The sequence below is a fragment of the Varroa jacobsoni genome, unplaced genomic scaffold (assembly GCF_002532875.2).
Source record: "Varroa jacobsoni isolate VJ856 unplaced genomic scaffold, vjacob_1.0 scaffold_644, whole genome shotgun sequence".
Taxonomy (NCBI): domain Eukaryota; kingdom Metazoa; phylum Arthropoda; class Arachnida; order Mesostigmata; family Varroidae; genus Varroa; species Varroa jacobsoni.
The window spans coordinates 19363-42829 of NW_019213546.1; the positions used below are offsets into that span (position 1 = coordinate 19363).

Consider the following 23467-nt stretch of genomic DNA (forward strand, 5'->3'; position numbering starts at 1 on the left):
CTGAGGCAGAATTCATACTTGAAATTCGCTCAACAACACAATAGTTTATTTGAATAAAGGAAGTTCCTCTATGTGCAAGAAAGTAGGCCCATATGCCCAGAGTTTGAGCCTGTGAAAGACGCGATGTAATACGAAAATATTTTTATTGTTGTTAGGCCTCAGCCCATATAAAGCTCCAATTCGAATTATTCTGCTAATCTCTCCGCCATCCGTTATAGGCATTTTACACATTATTACTCCTATGATAAATCCTCTAGTTTTGCATTAAACTTCGTTCGCATCTTACCCCTTCAAAATGTGCACGCTCATTTAACGAATTCATACTGAGATACTGAATTGGCCATCCGTTCACCATCTGTGACCGGCTCCGCTATTTTTTCTGATCTGGGTTCTGAGATGGAGTTCGCATTTGCTTGCTTATTCGCTGCGTTAGATGCTAGATTTACCAAAAAGATCGCGCACCGGCGGCTCTATAAATATTCCAGACCGGCTCGTTGTATATCGATAGGCTCTTGCAAATAATACCATGGAAATCGCCATGGGGTAGAGTGGGAGTAGCATTGATCGCAGCAGACCACTGGGCGATTAGTTGTAAGCAGCATTAAAAAAATTCGGGAAGTGTGTGCTGTGTTCTCGAGCCCTCCAGCGTCCCGCCTATTTATAGGTAATTTCTTAAATAACGACAATCTAATTTATCTTGACGTAGATTACCCTGATTAAACTGTCACTTATTTGGCCTATGAATCTGGAAGGACTTTAGCACTAGCAGCTAGAAAAATTACATGTAATAAAGTTATTAGATTGGTTCGGTGCATAAATGCAATAGAGTAACTTTAAGTTAACGAGTAGCCTCTAACTTACTCGTTCTTGCTATTAGTTCTCAGATTATTACATGGATGGTCTGTGATTCTATAACTTAAAAAAGATACACAATGTGCATGAGGGCGCGAAAGTACCAGACTTAGTTCTTTTAGTCACTCAGAAGATAGTTAAGGTTACCTAACTAAATAAATAAGCCTTCGAGTCTCCTCGTACTCTAAACGTGTCATCAAACTCCTGTATCAAAAACCTTCTGCCTTTTAATAAACGCCTTACAGATGTTAGAAGATGGCACGTGTCTATATCATTAGTACAACCGCGTGCATAGTCCCGGCGGTACGTTTTATCACGACCGGCTACCGTACATAATGACCTGTTTGTGATAAACAGGGCGAAGCAGAGGAGACACTTTTCAAACGGTTCAACTACTTATGCTTAATTTATTACGTACTTTGCCTTTCATAGACATGTCCCTGCCATCTTGAGACGATTGTCGTTTGGGACTATCAGGTCAAGACTATCACTCAATATACTACACGACATAATTTCTATGAAAAGGCATTCACTTTTATCAAGCGTACGGCGTCGTCTATTGCGTAACTGCTTTCCTCCCACGCCCACCTCCTTTATTATTCTTGTAAAATGACGTTAACCTTAGCATTGATGCGTCAGCTTACGTAGAAAAAAAAAGTTATTCAGACTTAAAAAATGATTAGGAGGCACTAAGCCGGAAAATCTGCAGGCTGGAACGAAGAATATTGGTTCCTGTACGAAGTATGCAGTCCCAGCTAAACAATAGGGAATTATTATTAGTGAGAGTCATTATTGAACCCGAACCACGAACCGAAAGCAGTGGCTGGGAAGTTCTTTTATATATAGTGTTAACTAATAACAGCACTGGGATATATAAATATCAGCGATGCTAATGAAACATTTAATCATTCTGGGCCCGTCCTACCTGCTAGTTACCTTCTACTAGTTTTCAAGTCTACCCTATTGATCCGTTTATGTAATAACTGTCGAAAAGATCCGCAGTATTTTAAATAACATTTTTTTTATACTACTACTATGATGTATCTCGCGCGTATGGATATCTGGCAAAGCCCATTTTCATTCTAAATTTTCTATACGCATTTCATATTAATGCACTGGGCCTGAAGCTTTTATGCACCTAAACATATTACCTAACAGAGCACACACATCTGTTGATATGTGTCATGTGGATATTTATACGCTGCGTTCCTCTCTTTCCCAGATCTTGCTTCCGGCGTATTTGCGCGTTTACCACGTAAAGACTCGAAGCATGTGGCATAAATACGCCGACGATTTTTCGCTCGCATATAGACAAACAACGCCATATAGTAGATATAGAATCGCAACAATGTAATAGCGATTCAAACTAAGCGGCCTCAATGGCCGGCCGATGTAGCTTGAACCGTTCAATAATATTCATCGTAAGTCACATGCTAGCGATGTCCCTTTCAGATCTGCGATCTATAAACCACACAGAGAGGGGCTCTTTTAAAGGAGATTTTTCCCTACTAATTCTCTTCATCATTGCAGCGCGAGCAGTGACGAGAACGTCAGGATGTCAGCCGGTGCCTATGGACGACGATCGGGGCTCAATCACTTCGTCGAGTTCGGTTCAAAAACTACTTAAATTGTAAATTACTTTAACCATTCGCCTGCTATACACAAGTACATCAAATATATTCGTGACATCTATGAGGATGTTGGCAGCGTGTAGCATTATCAAGACGAGTTGGAAAATTTCAGTGGTAACGTTTCTATTCACCTGTGGTGGTTAGCGAAAGCGATGCTAGCAGAGAACAAAACGCGCAGTGCTACAAAAGCGGCTGAAAGCGTCCTCTACGTGGAACGAGTCCCTGAGTGTTCTAAGGCGAATCTGTCCCATGCCTGGCCTGCGAATCTCTGACAGGCCGGAAGGTGCGGCGGACCAATCGGTTGACTGAACAACAATTGAGCGAACCCAGTTCGGATATGATGGTTCTTCACAATAAAAAAGGTCATTCTTTTATGTAACGGGAAAAATGGAATCTGTGATTACGAAGCAGCGGTGGGGTATCGGTGGCTATCGGTCGACAAAAGAGAAAAGCAAGGCCGGCGGAAAACTGCAGAGTATTTTAGACAACTTAATATGGCAAGCTATGACCAATAACCTGTGGCGGATCTATGGCGTGTGGCCCTTGACGATACGTCATCGCCGACGAAGAACCGAGGCGAGACCCACTTGCCAGAGGAGCCTCAGATGTCTACCATGCTGCACTGACACGGAGTATTGTTGGCCTTGTTGTCCTATTTTATGTTATAAAACAGCCATTGAGACTACTGGAAAGGTCCGAATAATTGTAATGCAAGGAAAATATTCCGTCACTAGCGCCTAGTACGGCACTTCGCAACAGGCTTTGTACAAGGCCGTCAATCATTCGTCTGTTCGTGACGAACTCTTATAAGTGAGAAACATGTGTCGCCCGCAAGTTAGAGGCACGGCGGTTGACAGAAGGAGTCAAGCAACCAATGCGAAAATAGGGTGAGCTCGCATGCGTCAGCGCTGAATCGTAGGAGAATAAACGAAAGAAGGAGATAGACTTCAGTCAAATTTAGGAACGAAAAGATTTAGGTAATCTTACTTTTTATATTGTACACTTTCCGGCTATGATCTGCATGGGAAAAGTCCTTGGAATCATCTTTCAGATATAGCATCAAGTACCTGCCACACCAAAGTAACCGAGATGGATTCCGCTGAACTTATCGAGTTTTTTTTTACTAGACTTATGGAATGATACGCCGATCGTACAAGCAATTATTAACCCAGTTTTGTCTCCTTACTACAATTTTCCCTATTTTTTTTCTAACGCTGAGATTTGGTCAGCAAATTGCGACGTTGGCGTAAAAAAATTGATACTGCTGTAACTGATAATCTACCACGATTGTTCGCGCATTGATTGCTGAACAACATATCTATACATCTTGCACGAATATATGTCATAGAAGAATACAATAAAAACCAGATCGGATCAAGAAAACGTAAACATTTGCCATAACTACTGCTAATAGTTAGGTATCGATGCACAAATCGGGGTAGAGGTCCCGTAGCCGATGGTGACACAAGCTAAGGAATGTTATGAGGCAATACGGGACGTAAAATTCGATGACTCTATTAATAAAATGCTGCTGTGATATGAATGTACTATGTGGATACGACAATCTTTGTTGAGCCAGCAATGAATAAGCGTGTCAGTACGCTAAACAGACGTTAGTGCAAAAATAGCCGCTTTTACTGGGATAAGACAACTGGCAGTCTGTAAATGCTTTTACCGACAAGTACTTTTAGAGCAAATCCTTTCCAAAGTGCTGCCCACCATCTTAAATCCTAATAACAAACACCCTCTCGAAAGTCCTTTTTCTCAACAATTTCCCATTCACCTCCGTTGATTCCTTTCCGAAGAGGGCTATTAGTGACAGTCGCAGTCAACACGGTTGTTCTACACCGTTGGCTTCTTCCTATCGATACTGGCTGCATTCGATAGACAGGATATATAGATGTAAAAGGGGCCGCTAGCAACAACTCCTATCGATTTGATGCTCCTCTGCTGATTTTGAAAAAAAATGGAAGAAAGCCAGGGGCCACTTATTTCATTTCGGCACTTTGAAATCGGTGCAGTTGCCTTTGTCTCTTCATTGAAGAGGCATGTTTCTTGTAAAGTCCTCTTACTGACAAAGAGATGGCCATTCGAGCTGCCATTTTCATTGTAAACTGTGAAAATCAGGTGTATCTCTCCAGGCCGTATATTTTATATGCGCCTAGGTGTGTGCATCGTGATGCTAGTTGTGTTAGTGAATAAACAATAAAAATTGTACATATATCAAATCCAACCTTGATATTAAAAACGGGTGTCTGTTGACGTCAAATACTATACCACAACTAACATAAGTATCATTCCTAGTTTTACAAGACACTTTTATGGTGGCAATGAGTCCAGATACAGGACTTCGTGATACCACGGTCAAATGCCCTAACCGTCATAAACATAAGCGTTTCATAAGAACGGATTTTTTGAAAGTATTTTTATGACTAGTTTGGCCACAGTTATGTTGCTCTGCTTTACGCAAAATTGCCAGTCTTTAAAAAGCACACGAAGAATAGATTTCTTCTTGCGGAACTGTATATAACTATATATTTGCACATAACTAAACAGCAAACTTAACACACCTTTTGACGGATCCATACGGAAAATTCGGGAGCAGCTGCCATTTCGAGCGCCGCAACTTTTAGCCGGTTTGTAAAAGTTTTGCTGTTCAAAAAAAGCCCAACGGATATTTTTCAGGCACCTAAATAATTGTTATACACCAGAAGGCGAGCTCGTCCATGGATGAAAGCGTAATTATCCCATTCGAACGAGGCTTGTCTATCTGCTATATCAGAACTTTGATATATCTAGTAGGCAAAAAGCCTGACATTTATAGGCTACGATTAAGTCAATGGCTAATTTTAGCGTCCGGCCTCGAAGTCATGGGCATAATTTAGCTGTGGCTCACAGTGTATGTATCTGTTTGTAAAAAGTTTAGAGGAACCTTTGACAGTTAAATCATTGCCAGCAGGCAGTGTACAGGCTATGCTCAGCAGAACGATATTCGGGTAAAAAAAATATTACATTATAGATTAACTGTCAGATACAGCAGGGATTCAGATGTTGGCAGATTAAAGGCACAGTCGTAGCACCCCTATACCGCTAGAGTGTCTGATTCACAGTTATCGTCTGCCGCAGGTCAAGCCTTCATAGCCCTGCCACTTGGCCTACGGTATGGGGTGTATATGAAAGTGACTGTTTGTTTTTGAACAGCTTCCTTGTTGACGTGACTTTTGTTGGTGCCACTGGCGGCCTGATACTTTAGAAAACGGGTTGCTCACTTCTCCATTTGCTGACTTTACTTTGGCCCGCGGTGGTGGAGACAAGCCGCAGAAGACTTCAACGACGCACACTGGAATCCTTATTGCATCTAACCTTCAAATTCACAGCTGATGCCTCTGAGTAGCTGTAAGTCCTACAACTTTCTGTTGCTATGTCGACTCAAATCAAGCTGAGTGACAGACGGACATCCAAGAGCTGAAAGGAGGTGGGGGAGCGTATGCCTTCGTGCACTCAGTGCAGATAACCGTAAAGGGAACTAGCATCACAGAGCTCATTGTGTTAAGCATACGGTACAAGGGATTCAGCATAGAACAAAAATTGAAAGGATGATAGCGTTTTTTTATCGAATTAGTTTTGGTTTACGTCGATCCCCATTTATGTTTCTTTTTCAAACACGTTTACTTCGAGCTTTGTTCTAAAACTGATATCTGTTGTACCATTATTTATTAGGCCCTAAATACCGTTCTAACGTAGCCAGCTACTTATTATTATTCAGACGCCGCTCATACGCTCAGCTGATTGAATTTTGTATGTCTCTGCCTTTCGGGCATTAATTAGTCACTGAATTAGAAATGAGGCTTTTACTAGTCAAGGCCACAATCATAGGATAACATATTCGTTTCAAATAAACAATGATTAAATAATTCAAAACATCTCTCGTAACTGCGCTCGACTTCGAACTCAAATCACCTCACATTTATGAGCATTGGCCATTCGCCAAACAATTAGTAAAACAGTAACTTAAGATAATCCCCACGTAATCCTGTTCGTTGGGTCTTTAACGGAGCCATAGGCGCCGGTATAGCAATAAGCTCAAACCCTAACGTACAATCCTAAGAGATCCAAGTGAAAAAGAAGACCAACTGGATTTGACCGTCGAAATATCATACATATATAGATGTTATAATGGTCACACTAGATACTTTTCCGAAAAAGGCCAAGGAAAGGGAAAGAACTGACACGTTAATTCGCATTGAAGATCTTCTGCAGTTGTTGTCCTGCTATAAATAACATTTGTCACTTGGTTTTTGTTTGGTAGCCTTGGATTATTTAGGAAAACCCGCATCGTGATAATCGATCATTTTTTTCCTCAGATCTGCTCTACAGAATGCGGCACGTTTTAATCTTAGTACAGCTGCGGCGACGACCGTGAAAATTGCATGCAAAACTTAAGGCAACTGCACGGTATACGTCGGAGTTCTTTGCTGTCTTGAGCACTTCAAGCAATTTTGACTTGAATAATAAATCACATTCCAGATGGCTAAATAAAGCAGGCCACGGTCAACCGCAGGCTTTATTCGATAAAAATTGTCAACTCACGAACTCTCTGCATAAAATGGGTTCACCATCACCGAGTGATGGTGAAGGCGCAGAATAAACGTTATATCATCACAACAGCGTTATTGATAATAAGAAATTATCGAAAGCTTTCGGCCCAAAAATAAATAACGAAAGCTCGGGCAAGTCGAATCAAAATCTTAACTTTTGGTGGGTTCTAAAGGAAGTGCGTTATCCTGCCTTGTACAAAAACGGAGAGACGGGTAATAATATTTTTATTCAACACGATTAGTCAGCCTATTGACAAAACTGGTTTTAGGGAAGCAGAGTAAGCCTGTTGAACGACAATGCTCGGTGCTATGTTCCGAGACAAAGCGGTTTGACTCCCTGTAATGGGAAATTGGGTCACACCGCTTTTTTTTTTCATTTGATTACCGCACCCGCTAGATCGACGCAGGCTTGCTTCGAGAAGACGTGATTCAAAACAAATCAATAATCAGCGTCTTCAGGGCTAATATAGATAGGATAAGAAGGTCATACGTAATAAACGAAATTAACTCGAGAAAGTGAATCTTTTTCAAAATTAGCAGCACTTACAATAAGTAAAAACATACTGGCTATCGGCAACTACGGAAGAAACAAATTGACAGAATTAAACCAACACTAAGATAAATTGACAGTGCTATCACGATTGATTGGCGGAGCCATATCCCCTTGTAGATTACCTCAAACGGTCAATAATGAGAACACAATCGCAGTAATTGACCAAACGTAGAATAATTTCATTGGTTTTGAGCGATTTCGGTAGCTCAGTACGCCTTAACTTTACACCCGCAAGTTCATTCATCTATTTAGGAAGAGAAGAAAATCCCTGTGGCACCTGACTACAAGTTGTAGCAGCTTGTTGTACGTGATTTTCTTAATGTGTTAGCGTTAACCCGGAGCCCGCGCCGCAAATTTCTTCAGGTCCTTTGCATAGGTTGCCCTGGAAATCGGGCTGCCGAGATAGAGATTGCCTTGAAGACCCTTACACTCAGGTTAAAGGTTATTCTAACCCGCGGTTGCTTCCTAAAGCGGGCTGAAAATTGCCCCATGAGATGGGTTTATAACTGACCTGTGGGGGATGAAAATCGCTTTGTGGGGCCGCCTGGAAGGTGTCCTAAAAGGGAAAGCAACGCATACCGTCTACTGGTTCCACGTAAACCAAAACGCGCTCTTCCATACCATCGCTCGTCGATTCTAGTTAAATGCAAAGTGTCAATCGCTGAAATACACTGTTGTAAATGGAATTCACTGTAGTAAAATACTGAGCTGGCTTTCGTTTTTAGATTTTCCTTTTTGGTAGCTAACAGTGTATTTTGTAGGGATTGTTCGAGAACATTGAACCGCATCATCATCCACAGTACCGGAGCCCGCTTTCTAAGTATGACACTAACCCTTAAACGTTATCTTCTACGCCGTCCACTACTGGCTATGTGTTGGCAGAAAACAGAACAGAAGAAAAGAAAGAACGGTAATTGACGGATATGAGATTAAAAAGAAAAAACTCTTATTCATCTAGATCTGTGAAGTGTAGAACTGGCAATGCTTTTAACAGGAATAACCTTGCTTGGGAAAATGGGTTTCGGTCGTTTTGGCTTAATCTTGCGTCTACTTTTTGATCGCATGGACCATGAACATTGGGTACATCATGCGGCATGCTTCTATGGATGGCCTTGATAGCATGTTTCTGACTCGATAGCTTTGTGCGTGGCAAAATTGGCCACTGGGAATCACACAAGGCAGTAAACACATTAGCCGAGTGAAAACCCGTTGGCGTTCTATATCTATCTGACAAAGATGATATAGTTGATTCGATATTCAATAGGCTAATGTTCGGTCTATTTTAACATGTCGTACGAGTAGGCTGTTTAATGCAGTCCTTTTTGGGCAACCGAAACAAAACTATACTGACCACTGTTACAATCTACTTATTTAGTTCTGTAAAATAAGCTGTTTGATCAAATTTTCGTACTTTAAGCTTGTTTCAAAAGTGTTGCTGATTATACAAATAGAGTTGAACAAATGCATGGTTACCATGCAGTGCTCCCATGGCTATCCTTCATATTGGGAACCACAATCCCTGGTTGTCACAAAAATGACATTCACAAATCTGTGGGGAGTATCTATTGTAATTTTTCGGTTGGGACAATTGGATTACTAGGATACGGGATATGAGCGGCCGACAATATCGGCTTCTTCCAGTTGTTCCAAGCAACAGTTGTTAGCCATTTTACTTGGTGGCGACAAAGATCAGCTGACCACCTTTGAATAATGTAACGTAAAGTAATATAATAACAAAGTAAGTCAAACTATTCTAACATGGTAAAGTCAATAAAAACCAATCTAGCAGACTGATAAAGAAATCAATTCGATAGGCATCGGAATAGCTTTTTCTTTTGTTTATTTATAAAAATATTTGTTACATTATTCGCACGTTCCCTTATTTCTCTAACAACCTTTAGCAAAAGGTTAAAAAAAAAAAAACCGTTGCAGCTTATTTATTTTTATGTATTTTTTTAGTTATTTATAAAGAAAGACACTTCACTTTCCAGTTACATTATTATCCCGGCACGAAAAATTCGTTGGGTTTGGTCCTTAGAATACACTTGTCTGCCCCCAATATATACTTATTAATCTGGTACGTTTTGCTATTTCCTTTGCAGCGCCATAATACCAGAATCATTATTGCTTTAAACTATTTGTCCTTCAGCATTTTCCATAGCTTTTTGGTTCCGTGAGGACCGACAAGAATGCTAGTGAATCTTGGTTTAGCAGATGGCCTTCCTAGCTGGGCCAGTCACGCATACCTTCATCCAATTTTGATTGGTATTAGAAACGATCTCGAATCTAGTTGGCTAAAAGTTACACTTATTACGGAATTTCAGGGTTAACATAAATTTGATCGTATCACTTTCTTCGTATATGGAATAAAGTTACGTTGGGATTGTCAGTGAAACTTTTGAGCGAAAAGACACCATACAAATACAATATATAAAAGGGTCAGCGGAGGCGGAATGGGTTAAACGAGAACGGCTGGCGTGCAACAGAAGACGCTGTTACTAGCCAGGCCTATCGTGGCCCTCAATCGTCTCATAGTGAGTCTGGGCTCAATTGGTCTATGGGGAAAAACGCGAGAGGGCCTTGGGCTATTTGGCATTTTGGATTAAACATATTTGAATGAACCGAGAAAATGAATTACAGGGAAGCGTTTTGCTATAAGGCTTGGTCAGATGTTCTTCTCGGCCACCCTTGTGGGCGCAAAAAATTTACAGACCAGCTGATTTTCAGCGTCTATATCTAAAAACTAAAAGAAACGCTTTCCATAAAAGTGAAATAATGTGTTATAGTGAGCATCAATGGTAGGCGGGATGAAGGCAAGAAGAGAACCTTGCAAAGAACTTCCAAACTAACAATCCATAGGAAAGGTAAGTTCAAGGAGGTCGAAGGGCAAGTGTGTTTTTCCTTCTGAACCGGTGTTCGACGCTGCTATATTACCCGGCTTTTTGATGTGATGCCGTAAAGTTTTCAATGCTAAAAAAGATTTAGACTCAAGAATGAAAACGGTATAAAATACCTGGTAGTGGCATCTAAAAGCAAAGGCAGTAGTAAAAGCGAGCTGGAGGGTGTGTATTCCCGAATAGTATTCTCTAGTCCAGGCCATATCTTTTTACTTTTTACGCAAATTAGTAATAATCATAATAATAAACGTATGTTTTAGTATGTCGATTGAAGCATTTTAACAAACTAAATTACTTTTGTGTGCGTTGGCGGAATCGTCACGTGCTAGCGTTAATTCTGCTAAGCTACCTAACAGTGTTTCTAGGGTGGCCGACTGAATGAACTGATTCCGTATAAGCTAACCTATCTAAACTACTAACTTGATTGTCTGGTTCAATCCGTGTTAGATTGCACTGTGAGCACAAGGGCTCTACAACACCCCCATGTGAAATGTGTATTTAAGAGGTGGTGTTACGTGACATGGCAAGCTTTCGGTAGGTTTCAGTTCTCCTTTAACAGGACAAAATGATCTCGTAGATACATGAAGAAATTCTGTGTCGAAGATCAATTCGGCCAACGATTTACCTCAGTCGAAACAAGCGAACCCTGCAGATGACCTGTTCTGCAAAACCCGTCCTTGCGCTCCTTTATGTATGTTAAAAGGCCGAATGCTGGTTACTGACTCGAAAGGGCCATTACCCTTCATCGCTCTTGGATTGGTAGTGGTAGCGGCACTAGCGATCTAAAATAGCGACGGAATCGCTTCCAGGACAAGCAAATCTGCCAGCTACAACTGCTCGGATCAACCACAGCTATAGTATTAGCTTTGTAGGCACATTTGCACTCTATTCTTCTTTTGCTAGAGCTGCCTTATAGTTTTACAATAGGACGGCCAAAGGACCTAGTGCAGCGCAAAAAGTGCAATAAGAATTGCTGTGTCATCAGTTCCAAGTCGAGTTCCTGAAAGCGATCTTGACGATGCCGGAGGCCATTGCCGCCGCCGCCGCCACTGCAAGCGAAGAAAAGCAGTGAACTTACCGCAGGGCTCCTCCTGCCCCAGTGTCACACTAAGTCACAGCAGATCAGACCAGGCCGGAAGACTACACTACAGTAAACGCTACTATCGCATGAATGGCACGAACAACTATATATAGAAAGGTGGCAACCAAAAACGGAAGCAGAACACCGTATGCAGGATCAACTAAAAACTCACTAATAGATAAACTGGCCGCGGATTGGAAAGGTTGGCGACGTTTATGATAGGGCCTATGTTCTGGGCCATGGGGCAAACAGCGGAATGGGGGGATGGACGGGAAAACCTGTCGCTAGACGGTCGATTAGTTCTCTATCTTTGCCGCAACTGGTGCGTAAGGCTTCGGACATTTAGCAAAATGCGAATGGCCTAGATGGAAAAAAATTTGATGTGCATGCAACCGGCTGCCGCAGACACAGCTGCATGTGGCCGTTGTTTTTATTACCAGTGATTATTACGATAGTACAATATTAAACGAGTGCAAACAGATTTGCCTAGCTAAATGCAAATGTGTATAACCCGGGTCACCCTTTGTATGTGTCGTACCAGCTAGGTTAGCACTTATATATTTGAACGCAACTATCATTTCGAGTTTATCATCTAGCGAACGTAAAAAGTTCTAAGACCTGTTACTGTGCTTCTGTGAACTTGTAAGTTGCTTTTTCCTTCTCTCAAAGCTTTACTATTCTAATATGATGCCGAATAAGGGGTTAGGATTATGTACTTGGTGAGTCTGAAGAGACATTTAGGACGCATTTTTTCGGATATTTTAGCTGAAACAAGCAGTTCGGCCGTTGTTCAGAGTAGAGATAATATACAGCATAGCCGACAACTACTAAGTTCAAAAACCTTTTCCTGAGCTTTTTAAGCACCTTTAATTTTTTGCCTTTGCAGAACCACAGTTTTCCTTCTCGAAAATAATTTTTGGCGTTAACTTCAACATACTAAGTTTCTTTCAATGTACCGTAAGACGAGAGAAGGAAAATACAATTCAGAGAAAGTTGTCATGCCTATGCCTATTAATGGGTAGCTAATGCGTCTCTTTAAGGTTGTCACGATGACCAATAACTACCAAGCATGCTACCACGCTAGTTCAAATCATAGCGTGGGCAAAAACAACTGCGAAAAATCAATGAGAGGGAAAATAGAACCTTCACAAAGAAATAAAAGTTTTAAGGAAAATAAAGTAGTATTAGTAAGGTGAATACTTGCTTATACGGTCGCCGTGCTGTTTCATAGGCGTATCGGAGAAAGCCCAGATAAGTCTACCAAGACCCGCCGCAGTTGAACCATTATTGGGGAGGGGGCAAGTTCTTAATGCCACATTTAACAAAGGTGATTCAGAGGGCTTGTTCACAAAAACAAAGCAGTTTAGAAAGCCAAAGATGTCTCGTTCGCCCTATTTGAACCTATCTAATGTCCTCTATCTAAACCACGTTGCTGAAGAACATTTATGTTTCGAAATTTACCATGATAGTATGCAAGTGTTATTACAATAAAAAAAAAACAAACAAGACCGGAGGCAGCTAAAAGGAAACACTTAGGGCCAAATGTGTCCTATTAAATTGTAAAAGGCGATCAAAATGCAATAATTCGTTAAAGCGAAGCCGTTACATTTATAAAAACGCAGGCTTAAATATCTATTCTGTTACAATATACACCGGCCTTTGGATCATATTCTTCATGAAGAAATGTACATATATGCACAGGTTATAACTGCAATAGAATTTAAGAGTGAAAACCTTATTAGGCTGCACAATGACCTCAACGTAAAGTAGACCTTTAAGAATCTTAGACTAATTAGAAATAGATAGGTCAACGCTGTTGAATTGTTTACCAGTGTTAAACTTTTAATGATTTCAACTGGCGACATTATATATCTTCAGTAGAAAATAATCTTTTATATAATAATAATAAAATTTCATTTTAGACGGGATTATAGCTATAAAACCGTTAACTTTGATTTTATCACACTCTTATTTAATTCAACCCAATAATCAAAAATTATTGCTTAGATAAAGCATAATAGAATAATGGGGTCTGTACGTATTATACGTACAATACACGTCGTGGCCATAACCATTTCTGCTCAAAAGTTTGCTGCAGGAGTTTCTTGCATGTTAGTTGTTGTGTCGTACGCTTTTTGTTTTATTATAGCTATACTTTTCTAGCGTGAGGTATTTAGTGTGCAGCTGTTTACGATAGATGTGGATGGGGCAATTGAAACAAATGCCATGCAACAGCGACAGCCCTTTCTCTCAGTACCCTGACTAGAGAGCCTGGTCTTCGTCTAGGCTAATGGCTAGCCCCACATTCTCAGCACGTGAAGTACCAAAATGCTTCTATTAACGTGTGTTGCAATTTCGAAGAACCACCAAGGATTTTGTGATATGTTATACCATGTAATGTTTGTTTTCTACGCATATACATTCAAGTCGTGTTGAATGTTTATCATCAAAAGTGAATAGATGAAAGACTTTGGGTTTTTACTACGAGGTAGCCAGGCAACATCTTTTTAAATACTCGCGCATGACACACAGCGACTGATCTAGCGAGTCGTGGCCTTGACACGTTGAGCGTTTCTGTTTCACTTTACCTCGTTAGCAAGCCAATTCTAACGTCTGCCTCGTGTCTTACGCAATCCCTTTAAGGTCAAACGGCATTGGCTATGAAGAGTGCACTTTTAATTTTAATTAAATTTAATTAAACACATTTAAAAAATTCATGAATAAGGCCTTCAATTTTATGCAAATTTCATCTATCGAATCGAGTAATTATCAATTGTCCTGAACATGTATTTTCATACACGTATGGATTAAGCATGTGATATAGGCGCTTGTATACCACGTATAGCTACTTCATCGCGATGACTGTATGCCTAAAATATACATTCTCGCTTCTTATGGAAGAATAATGTTCTTACGCAAAGAGACAAAGATAATTTCCAAGAGTTTTCTCCTAGGTTTTCCTGAATATGTGTGTGGAAGGACGATGTCCTGCCAACTGTCCACAAAACTTGTATTGTATATGTATATATACCGTAACAAAGGAAATCTATGAATAAATACACGTCCATACCTATACGAGATTAGAAGAAGTGGCGGTAAGGCGCTCGTTTCTGCTATTCATTTCGGTGGTAGCTATGGAGTTGTTAGCGTGTGGCTGAGGTCACAGAGGAGCGCATCGAACGCTGGCTCATTGAAGGTCGCTCACAGTGATACTCAACGAAAGGAGGCCCAAGCAGTGGGCTGAAGAGTACAAGCAGCTCGCAGAAGAAAGGATATGGCTACCAGACCAGATTGTGAGGTGGGTGTTTTGATCTTCGCAAGGAATGGCCGTGCTTCGTTGGTTTAAAAATCTCTACAGGGGAAACGTGGAAAGCGCTAAATAGAGGAGAAAAGGTTTTCTTCCTGAGGAAGCCGACTCGCCTGGTAAGCGGTTTTTATCTCCGCAGGAGGAAGAAGGCCTTGATCGGTGTTTGTGCTCTAAACGAGCACTGATGGATGAGCTGGAGGTCAAGCTCAAGATCAACCTACTTCTGGCGAACGCCCAAGGAACCTCGAGACTGCCTAATTTTTCTAACTTCACCGAGTCGATTTGTACGTTGATTCGAGTAACCCGATCTTGTGAGCTGGATAATCTCGACACGCTCTTCCGGAAGCGCACCGAGTAAAGAGGAAACACTAATTGGTGTCATTGTGGGAGAGGACGATATATGAATTCGGAGGGTCCGCGGTAGGAGTTGGAGCTTACAAGACAAGGCAAACTGAATGGAAGACTTCAATCGTGTCTCGAAGGCCGTGCTGTGGACCCTCCAACTAATATAATCATTATTTAAAATGACATTTCAGTGCATCGATCATGGCGCATCAAGTTTTCAATCTTTAGTGAGGGCAAGATGAAGGTCGATACTTTCATCTTCAACGAAAACATGACCAGTTCCGTTAATAAAATCAGCGGAAGTATTAAAGTTTCTAACTTAGAAAACTTGGACGCGAACTGATGCTGCGCCATTCTCCGGACAGAGGAATAGGGGGTTGGAATTCATAGGCGGTGGCGACATGTGCCGGCTGGCGGGGAAACGCCACAAACGCGCAACCCTCGCTACTACGTTGACCAGGAATCCGCGAATCTTCCGCTAGAAAATAAGCATCTTGCTTATTAAGCGGGATGAACATTTGCTATTGCTGTGGGTATTACCACGATAACAAAGTGCATTTTCGCCGATTAGTAGGTCTGAGTGCCTGGGCCTGTTGGCGAAGATTCCTGCAGAGCGTTCCCGATTGCGCCAAAAACTGGCTTTTGTGTTATTCGCTAGTCGGCTTGGAAATGCCGCCGGAAAGATGTACAAAGAGATGACAGGAGAATTCAGAAAGAGTAACGTTAAATTACGTGCGATAGAGGCTAGCAATTGTGAGATAAAGGGAATGCCGCCGGATAAGCCTCGCCGAGTTGTAACGAGGCAAATACATAAGGAAATACTGTGTAAAACATCGGAGCCCGAGCAGTTCTAAATCGCTGATTTCTACCATTTAACAATAACGCTAATTTAATCTGTCCTAAACCGTACACTAACTTGTGTCCAGGTGGAGCGAAAATATTGCTGTAATAATGCGGCGACTAAAACGTCTGCATGCTAAACTTAGAAAGAAGTTGTGAGAGACTGAGAGATTTTGTGCTAGAAGGCAGCCATTTGACATAATTCCTAGCGACTCAAGTATCAAACGTACTACACGATAAACATTTTGTAAATCGGGGAAAAGTATGTTTGGTATTACTTAAAAGATATGTTCTCAATCATGTCAGTGTTTATCCATCTTTTATGAGTGTAATCTCCTTGTTCGCTTCTTACCAAGCCCTACGCTTCGTATAGCGCATACATACATTTTGAGAAATGTTTTTGTTGTTCGATGCTGAGCCTAGGTCACTATGAATGTTCCGTGCGTAGCTGGCTTTTCAATTTAAGAACGCCTTAATGTATTGCCTAGATCCTACGCATTTACAGACATCTTACGCCACTCAGGCTTCTTCAGCAGAGCTTGCTGTGCCATCTGCAACTTAAAATTCAACGTTCTGTGCTGAGGACCGGTACCTAAGTCATGTCCGTTTTTGCCTGTTTCTTTCTTTGCTGATTCTTCGTGTGCTACTGGTGAAATATTACGCACTTCTAGCACTAGCAGGCCCCTTATTGTCATTTTGGTAGGATCGAAAAAGGTAATCACGAGCCGGCATTCAAAAAATGAGTATGGTGGTAAAAAATATTATGTCTCGATCTTGAATATATTCAAGGATTTGGGGGAGTCATCAGGAGGGAACTTATTCACGCTTAGGATTTTATAGTTAAAGGCTGTACTTTATCGAATAATTGTTCTTTTTCAGAAACAATTTAAAACAACCCCAATTAATTCAACGAATTGCTAGGCCGAAAAAATTAATTTTTTTAAATATTAGAGGGCTTTCTTAAACCCTCGTGCCCTCGGTACTCGTCATATACCACATCTATTCCGGGTTGTATCAGCATGTTTTTACCCTAAACACGACTAAAAATTGTTGCAAGTACTGTTTTGCTAGCAAACATACGCATCTTTGAAGTCGAAATTAAAGGTGAAATTTTACGACCCTTAAGGTGAGAAACGAACTTGTTGGTCGCGTGTAACATTCTTCTACTATCCGCAAACGGAACATCCCAACTAGGAAATAATTAACCAGACAAGGCATTATTCATGATTTAATTTAATACTTATACATACACACACACAAACAAATAGATCACTCCTGCTTCATAACAGGGGCAACACCAACATGTCTACGATCAGCAGTGACCTGTGGAAATAGTTTTAGCAACTGAAATTTTCTACACATGCTAAATTGTTTCATACCTAGGTACTAGCCATAAAGCCATTGCCAGCTGCATGGTATGGTGCGGCACGGAATGAAAAACCGATGCACTAGCGGAAGTAGCCTCTTTGCAGCATACACGGATTGATTGATGAAATTCATAGCCTTGGAGGCTTCAAGCGAGGTTCTCTATTAGTCTTTTTAGCTAGTCAGAGGTGTTTGATACAGCCGAGGGAAGTTGACCGCCGATCGAATCTTGTATGCACCCTCAATTAACCGTTTTTTCTACCCTACTTCGATGTGAGCATTATGCTGAAAAGCTATCACAACGATCTATATGCTGTTTTTACAGCCAGCTGAATATTCCGGCTCATTAGCAAAGGCATCTATTGACGGCGTGAATCTGAACATGGCCTCTGTCAACGGACGTCTTTGGAGCGACAGATGCCTCGTTCGAATAAGAGATCAAGCTGCCGATTTACGGTGAAGGCAAAGCCAGAAAAGAGAAAAATGAGATGGTCGAAGACCACGCGTTGCATAGCTGTACAATAGGAGATTCGTGTTTGTTTATATTTTCGTTGTGTTTGTCGCTGGTGGATAGTGCGACTTTCATTAAGTCAAACATACGCACGCACACATGAATACACATAAATCCACATCAGGTCCAGAAGGATTGCTGACACGGCACATATCACTAGTTGGCTAGCAAAGACATCCAGAGGGCTATAAAAAATCTTTTCAAGGAGATGGCTATATGGAAACAAATACGTTACCTTTATAGAAAACGGGAAAGCTATTTCAACCACAAACCAGATCTGTTATTAATTATAACCAGCAGATTTGAGGTTATGTGTCTACAAACTTGCTTGCCCATGGCCAACTTCCTCGGCCTGTTTGTCTTTGACCAAGAAATTCTAGCAAGTTTTGACCTTTGACCGTTGTCCATTATTAATGGGATCTAATAAATTCTGTCTAGTTCTTCAAACTGTCGACGTGTGGCGAACTTTAAGTTCTTTCTAAGAAAGTTTACTTATTTAATACGAACAACAGAAACCTGCGAAATTTCATCTCATATCAACAGCGCCCCAAGATAAACTCTTTTCTGTATTTTTTTTCATTTCATTCTGTCTTTGTTGATAATGATCCTGGTTGTGATTACACTGTAGCTTTCGTTCGAATCGTGCATGTATCCCTTGGGAATACATATTCATCTTTGTGCCGTTATACGAGGCGCAAATACTCCCTAGTAGGTCTGCCTAGCTTCCTCTTACTACGAATTTAGGTCGATATCCACTAAAAACAAACATTTAAAGTGACTTGTCTCCAAACGACCCACCCACGGCAAAATCGATGATGACACTTTTTACAAACTTTCGACAGCTTGTTCCTGTCTCTCAACAAATATGAATGTTAGATTGGCATTGGTGACCATGAAGCAGCGCCCGGTCTGTCCGATAGATCAATGACGTTCCGCGGGGCCAGAGTTTAATAGCCATATCCGTCATGGTAACCATAGGCTTTCATGTTTCGCTGTCATATAGAATATGTTCACCTATGCACACAAATTACTCACAATAGTAACATTGTCGTGATGTTTTGCACCAAGCCGCTTTTTTTGGAAAAATTGTAATGTGCCGCATGATTGAGCTTACCTTCAATGCTCCATATATATATGCTCTTGCTCATTTTTCAGCTATTCCATATGGGATTCAAGTTAATGTAGAAAATATATTCGATAAAACGAAATAGTATCTTAGATCTTATTATGCTTTGCAAATGTCATTACAGCAGTATACATTTTTAGTACTGATGAACACTTTTATTATCTAAATACACATACGATATACGTTCCATCATACCAGTCTAATATCTGCACCAACGTTGACCGTTCGTGCTAATATTAAAAAAATTTTCAATGATGGGCATAGTTGATAGCAGTAATCCGGCCATCGCCAAGCGCCTTTCAGCCCATGTTCGTACAGGACTATTATTTAGCCCCTGTTCCTTGAAAAATCTCATTGTAGTTCGCCACATAAAATGTTTGTGTCAAAATGCAGAATTGACCTAAATAGCGTCATTTGATGACGTTAAATTGAAGGGTTTGTCTGTATTCATTTGTATCAGCACAGTTAGTATAAATGCTATTCATTGGAGCAATACCTAATCCTTATGTGATGACAGCAATGCCTGGGGCTATTTGCACCTGTCCTATCCTCACGGCGTAGAGCCAGCCGTCCGCGTTCTCAATTAGTTCATGCCGATTCTCTACGAATACGGTGATTTCCAGTTAACAATCATCCAGGGTTCGCTGAAACGAAGTCATACGATTATTCCCAATATCTTCGAGTCCTCATTGTGACGCCGGTTGAAATCTTCGGCTATTAGCATCGCGTTTTCTCTCATTTCGACATTTTTTTTTTATTAATTCAACTGCTAGTCGATTTAAGAAATGATGGTTGTGTTAGCTATTCCATCTATGCTCAAAGGTACCATCACAAACCGCGGTCCTGCAACTTTGCCGATCAGTACTCATATTTGATAGTCTCTCGGCGGCTTGGCTATTTTCGATTCGCTATTTTACGAAGTTAGGACGCGCCAGGACCGCCACAAATGCTGTTTATTCGTACCATACCACATAGGTATATAACGATAAGGAGGCGAAATGTCTAGTATTATTGGTACGGGCCGTATATATGTATACCTTTGCTGAAGGGCAAAACAGCTTTAGTTAGCCACATAAGTGATTAGTTCTACGTAAAGCCATCCGTTTTCTCCCTGTGTGCTATTGATTCCTTAGAACTTTCCAGCTATAAACAGGAGATAACAACACTTCCTAGTTATATCTAATGTATTTCCTAGTACATTGCGTATAGATATGTTTGTCGTATAGATAGATATTATTGGCAGGCAGAAGTACTTTCATACTCCGTTCTCCGAACTTGGGTCCTTTCTACAGTCACATCATGACGGACTTTGAGCAGCACCGGCTACCATCGCCGTACCATAAACTGTTATTGTACTTCAGCTAGTGAAAGCTGAGGGCAAGCCAAATAAATGGGGGTATTTGGTCTACACACCGTAAAAAGACACACTTCCCGAGGCGCGTTGGACCGATTTCGGAAAAAAATATAAGCTCTATTTAATAATGTATCTCGCCTCAACCTGCGTTGCAACCCTACATTAGCGTAAATTCTGCGCTGGATTTCTATACCTATCAGAATTACAAGTTGAAACAAACCGAGTATGCTACTCACCATTGTGGTCAAAAGTCGAAAGTGGTAAAAGATGATTCCACTGAAAGTCACTGTCCTCCCCACTGTCCCCTGTATTATGGCGGCGGTGATGGTGCCGACCATCGTCTCGCGACCCATCAGCCGTAAGCCTATCGGTCAATAAGCGAAAAGATACGCGCACAGGGAGAACATGCCCACTTTTCTGGATGATATTTGCATAAGAAATAATGTTGAGTCCTGTTATGAGCTCGAATCGATATTTTTGTATCTCGACCGTATATCGCTTTTCTTCTTTGGGCTGCCTTCGCGACTCGGCCATCTTTCGCTATCGTCGTCGTCGTCATTTTGGTCTTTCAACGTCCAGCCAACGGCTCTTGTTATCTCGGGGGAAAACAGCTGTCAAGATGAATGTGACTTTCCTCTCATTCATACAGGACGAACGAAGCGTTGAACGGGTATGTGTGAGCCGATGTAGACGATACGCGTGGCTATAACGACTGGTTTCTGTACGTGCAGTATACAATATTGTTGAAGACTATAGAACGATAGTGCATTCGGCATGTTGGATGCCTTCGTGCAGGTGCTTAGTGTCTGTCTTCTCTTGGAGGGTCGAACTAAAGGCTTGCATTTGCTTGAATCTTAATATAGGCCTTCTTCACCTTTTAGATTATCTGCAACGGGATCAGTCGGCTTAACAGTTGACGAGTCGATAATCTATAGCTAACACAAGGGCAATCAAATGACTGATGTCAGAGTTTTTTTCGTTTCAACGGCCACATAACATTGAAGTTTATCTTGTTATATTAATTATATCCTAGTTCGCAATCAATATATATTCGTTTAATAGATAATTAGTGGTAATACGTTAGAGTTTCCATGGCTACAAATACTCCGTTAACTAGATTCGGATTTAAATTTCGGACGAGCGTCGTGCTGCATTTTTCAATTGTTGAACGATATGGCGCTGAAACTGATTTGTCAATGCCTGAAATTGCAACGAAGGTCTGATGCACCGTTCGGTGGCTTATTATATTGGCTCCATTTCCAATGCGGGTTCGAGTTCATCACAGAGCATCGCGTGTATTCTGGCGGATAGCATTTTCGAAGTGCGTCAAGCTTATTTATACATCAAGCTTTATGTTCGTAAAATAGGAAAAGGCCAAAAAAACTAAGCCTAACGATTTTTTCTAGGGTCACATAACTAACACAGCATTATACATGTCGAACTGAAACGCGAATGGTTTGTCACCGAAGCGTCAGAGTGACGGCACCTTCAAATTCGATTTCCTCTAACTACGACCATATTTACAGCGTACCTATTCCTCCATTTGGCTGTAATGGATTGTAGTTTCGCCATATTTTACTATATCAGCCTAATGTTTGTTTGTGCTAATAAGGCTCTAAAATTAATAGCTACTATTACTATGTGTTAATAAATAAAAAGTTCAAGCAACGCGTTCCATTTCTATCTTGCCTGTTGACGTCTCCAGTAATCGAGCACAACGCATTTACTATTCAGGTATACAACCTCCGTAAGCCGTGACGTGTTTATAATGTTTATAGATCCCGACACCACTTTTATTACCGAAGATTCTAATACACCTACGCTCGAAGTCATAAACTTGATTTTAAAAAACGATACCTAGCCATTATTAATTTTTTTTTTTTTTTCGAAAAATCCGCTCTCTGAAGTTATCCATATTTCAATACACCTCTAACGTGCTCATGAGAAAGTGATCGTTGGTCTGCAGTGATGTGGCGTATAGGTATCGATTCTTGCAATCGATACGAAAATATTTTCTCTTCTTTAAAATTATGTTTTACTGTTCATTTGCGTCCTGAATGTTTGTGAACTTCGAGACGTAACCTTCCCGAATTGCCGAACCTAAATAGGCTTTGGCATAGGAACCTTTGCGGAAAATTACGTAAAGATCTACGGCTGGTTCGACGTTATCGCGGATCTTGTAAAATACAATACCAGGGACCGTTCTAGTGTGATCCAGCTAAAGCATCTAAGGACCACTTTATAAAGTAGATACACATATTTTTCAAGCAGTTATAGTACATACCCATACCGGATCAACAAGTTGGAACACACGCCAAAACGACGAAGTTCGCTTACAGTTCTGGAAAAAAAAAATCATTATTACATCATATATACCAATTATTGTTATTAAAATGTTACTTTTTAGCATAATGAATATATTGCAACAAGTAGGTAATAGTGTTCATTGTGTGAGATGAAACAAAAGTAAGCGAACTAATGAAAACTCCAACTCTGAGCTGCGATAGAAAAATTGTTTTACGGCTATGTTTGGTTATTGTCTGCGTGTCTATATAAGGTGACTGCGTTGATTTCGTATGCATACGAATCATAGATCTAGTGCACTCCGTTTTGACAACTGTAATTTTTTGTTCCCATTAAAATTGGTAACTCTTTTGTTTGAACTTACTTGTATACCTATTTTCTACAAATCTGTTTACTTTTGATGGGGGCCAAGTGAGATTACCTCATCGTGGCGGTGTGTAAATGGCTGGCTATCCGTATGTTTTTGCGTAACCGTCCTAGCGAGTACAGCAACAAACTGAGAACACCATCCCTACGAGATCTAATCCGATTTATATACAGCATAAAAGATCAAACACATAATTCGTATATTATGCAAAGGTGGACTGCGTAAAGGGCACGTTCGTACTAATCGAGCTATTCGAAAATGTAGCTTCCTATCTCATGCATAGCTTTATGCGTTTGTGCATAGAACTTTCGAATGGTCCCTCGTTCTATGTGGATC

The 23467-nt window shown here is 40.8% G+C and overlaps 1 long non-coding RNA gene across 1 annotated transcript; it reads right to left on the minus strand.

The window, feature by feature from the left end:
- Positions 1–19235: 19235 nt before the first annotated feature.
- LOC111262312 (uncharacterized) lies at positions 19236–22802 on the minus strand. Its single transcript, XR_002681515.2, has 3 exons — positions 22745–22802; positions 20697–21395; positions 19236–19750 (listed from the first exon to the last, which is right to left on the minus strand). It is a non-coding gene; the product is annotated as an uncharacterized LOC111262312 (long non-coding RNA).
- Positions 22803–23467: the final 665 nt, after the last annotated feature.